Raw genomic sequence first — 4,087 nt, 5'->3', positions numbered from 1 at the left:
GTGTGATGTCCAAGGGCGGTGATGTCATGTCACGCCCGATGTTGCCGACCGTGTGTTCTTTCCTAGTGCGGTGATGTCATGCCATGCCCGACAGCGTTCGACCATGTGTGCAGTCTGAAGGTGGTGATATCATGCCACGCTCGACTTCGTTCGGCCGTGTGTGCTGTACAAGGGTGGTGATGTCTTACCACGCCCGACGTCGTTTGACCATTTGTGCTGCCCAAAGGCGATGATGACATGCCACGCCTGACGTAGTTCAAAAATGTATGCTATCCACGAGAGGTGATATCATGCCACGCCTGACGTCCTTCAAAAATGAATTCTATCCAAGGGCGGTGATATCATGCCACGCCCGACGTTGTTTGACCGTGTGTGCTGTCCAAGGGCAGTGATGTCATGCCAAGCCCGACGTTGCCGATCGTGTGTGCTGTCCAAGGGCGGTGATGTCTTGCCACGCCCGACGTTGCTGACTGTGTGTGCTATCCAAGGGCGTTGATGTCATGCCACGCCCAACGTCGTACGACCGTGCGTGCAGTCCAAGGGCGGTGAATTCAATCCACGCCCGAGGTTGTTGAACGTGTGTGCTGTCCAAAGGCGGTAACGGCATGTCACGCCTAACGTTGTTCGATCGTGTGTGCTGTCCAAAGGCGGTGATGTCGTCCCACGCCTAACATCATTTGACCGTATGTGCTGTCCAAGGGCGGTGATGTCATGTCACGCCCAACGTCGTCCGGCCGTGCGTGCAGTCCAAGGGTGGTGATGTCATTCTACGCCCGACGTCGTCTGACCGTGTGTGTTGTCCAAGGGCGGTGATGGCATGCCACGCCCGACGTTGCAGACCGTGTGTGTTGTCCAACGGCTGTGATGTCATGCCACGACCGACGTTGCCGACCGTGTGAGTTGTCCAAGGGCGGTGATGTCATGACACGCCCAACGTCGTTCGATCGTGTGTGCTGTCCAAGGGAGGTGATGTCATGACACCCCCAACGTCGTTTGACCGTGTGTGCTGCCCAATGGTGATTATGGCATGCCACACCCGATGTCGTTTTACCGAGTGTGTTGTCCAAAGGCAATGATGGCATGTCACACACGACGTCGTTCGACCGTGTGTGCTGTCCAAAGGCGGTGATGTCATGCCACGCCCAACGTCGTTTGACCGTGCGTGCTGCCCATTGGCGATGATGGATTGCCATGCCCGACGTCGTTCGACCGTGTGAGCTGTCCAAAGGCGGTGATGTCATGGCACGGCCGAAGTAGTCCGACCGTATGTGTTGCCCAAGGGCGGTGATGTCGTGCCTTGCCCGACGTCATTCGACCGTGTGTGCTGTCCAAGGGCGGTGATGTCAAGCCACGCCCGACGTCGTCCGACAGAGTGTGCAGTCCAAAGGAGGTGATGTCATGCCACGCCCGATGTCGTTTAGCCGTGTGTGCTGCCCAACGGCGATGATATTATGCCACACCCAATGTCGTTCGACCGAGTGTGATGTCCAAAGGCGGTGATGTCATGTCACGCCCGACGTCGTTCGATCGTGTGTGTTGTCCAAAGGCGGTGATGTAGTGCCACGCCCAACATGTTCGACCTTGTGTGCTGTTCAAACGAGGTGATATTATGCCACGCCCGACGTCGTTCGACCGTGTGTGCTGTCCAAGGGCGGTGATGCATGCCACACCCTACATTGCCGACCGTGTGTGTTGTCCAAGGGAGGTGATGTCATGCAATGCCCGACGTTGCCGACCGTGTGTGTTGTCGAAGGGCGGTGATGTCATGCCACGCCCGATGTCGTCCAACCTTGCGTGCATTCCAAGGGTTGTGATTTCATGCCACGCCCGACGTCATTCAACCGTGTGTGCTGTCCAAGGGTGGTGATGTCATGCCACACCTGACTTCGTCCGACCGTTTGTGCAGTCCAAGGGAGGTGATGTCATGCCACGCCTGATGACCTTCGACCGTGTGTGCTATCCAACGGCGATGATATCATGCCACACCCGAAGTCGTTCGATCGAGTGTGCTGTCCAAGGGCTATGATGGCATGCCACGCCCGACGTCGTTAAACCGTGTGTGCTGCCCAAAGGCAATGATGCAATGCCATGCCTTAAGTCGTTCGACCGTGTGTGCTGTCCAAAGGCGGTGAGTGCATGTCACGCCTGACGTCGTCTGACCGTGTTTACCGTCAAAGGGCATGCCACACCCAACGTCGTTCGACCGTGTGTGCTGCCCAAAGGCGATGATGGCATGCCATGCCCAATGTCGTTCGACCGTGTGTGTTGTCCAAAGGCGGTGATGTTATGCCAATCCCAACGTAGTCCGACCGTACTTTGCAAGGGCAGTGATGTCATGCCATGCCCGACGTCGTCCAACCGTGTGTACTGTCTATGGGCGGTGATGGCATGCCATGCCCGACGTTCCCGTCCGTCTGTGCTGTCCAAGGGCGATGATGTCATGCCACGCCTGACGTTGCCGACCGTGTGTGCTGTCCAAGGGGGGTGATGTCATGCCAAGCCCTACGTCGTCTGATCGTGTGTGCAGTCCAAAGGCGGTGATGTCATGCCACGCCCGACGTCATTCGACCGTGTGTGCTATCCAAGGGCGGTGATAACTTGCCACTCTTGACATCGTCCGACCGTGTGTGCAGTCCAAGGGAGGTGATGTCATGCCCGACCTAGTCCAACTGTGTGTGATGTCCAAAGGCAGTGATGGCATGTCACGCCCGACTTCATATGACCGTGTGTGCTGTCCAAAGGCGGTGATTTCATGCCACACCCGACGTTGCCAACCGAGTGTGCTGTCCAAGAGCGGTGATGTCATGCCACGCCTGATGTCGTCCGACTGTGCGTGCGGTCTTAGGGCGGTGATGTCATGCCATGCCCGACGTCGTTCGAGAGTGTGTGTTTTTCAAGGGCGGTGATGGCAGTCCACGCCTGACGTCGTCCGACCGTGCGTGCAGTGCAAGGGCGGTGATGGCATGTCATGCCCAACTTCGTTCGACCATGAGTGCTGTCCAAAGGCGGTGATGTCATGCCACGGCCAAAGTCGTTTGACCGTGTGTGCTGCCCAAAGGCGATGATGGAATGCCATGCCTGATATCGTTCGACCGTGTGTGCTGTCCAAAGGCGGTGATTTCATGCCACACCCGACGTTGCCAACCGAGTGTGCTGTCCAAGAGCGGTGATGTCATGCCACGCCCGACGTCGTCCGACCATGCGTGCATTCCAAGGGAGGTGATATCCTGCTACGCCCGACGTCGTTCGATCGTGTGTGCTGCCCAATCGCAATGATGACATACCACACCAAACGTCGTTCGACCGAGTGTGCTGTCCAAAGGCTGTGATGGCATGTAACGACTGACGTCGTTCGACCGTGCGTGCAGTCCAAGGGCGGTGATGTCATGCCATGCCCGACGTTGATCGACCGTGTGTGCTGTCCAAGGGAGGTGATGTCATGCCACGTCCGACGTCGTCCGACTATGTGTGCTATCCAAGGGCGGTGATGGCATGCCACGCCTAACGTTGTCGACCTTATGTGCTGTCCAAGGGTGGTGATGTCATACCACGCCCGACGTTACCGTCCGTGTTTGCTGTCTGAGGGCAGTGATGTCATGCCACGCCCGAGGTCGTGCGACCGTGCGTGTAGTCCAAGGACGGTGATATTACGCCACGCCCGACGTCGTTCCACCGTGTGTGCTGTCCAAGGGCGGTGATGCATGTCACGCCTGACATTGCCGACCGTGTGTGCTGTCCAAGGGCGGTGATGTCATGCCACGCCCGACGTCTGTGACCGTGTGTGCTGTCCAAGGGCGTTGATGTCATGCCACGCCCAACGTCGTACGATCGTGCGTGCAGTCCAAGGGTGGTGAATTCAATTCACGCCCGACGTTGTTAAACGTGTGTGCTGTCCAATGGCGGTAACGGCATGTCACGCCTGACGTTGTTCGATCGTGTGTGCTGTCCAAAGGCGGTGATGTCGTGCCACGCCTAACATCGTTTGACCTTATGTGATGTCCAAGGGCGGTGATGTCATGCCACGCTCGACGTTATTCGACCGTGTGTGCTGTCCAAGGTTGGTGATGTCATGCCACACCCGACGTTG

Source organism: Solanum lycopersicum, chromosome 8 (genome assembly GCF_036512215.1).
Source record: "Solanum lycopersicum chromosome 8, SLM_r2.1".
Lineage (NCBI taxonomy): Eukaryota > Viridiplantae > Streptophyta > Magnoliopsida > Solanales > Solanaceae > Solanum > Solanum lycopersicum.
Note: the sequence above shows the minus strand (reverse complement) of the source record.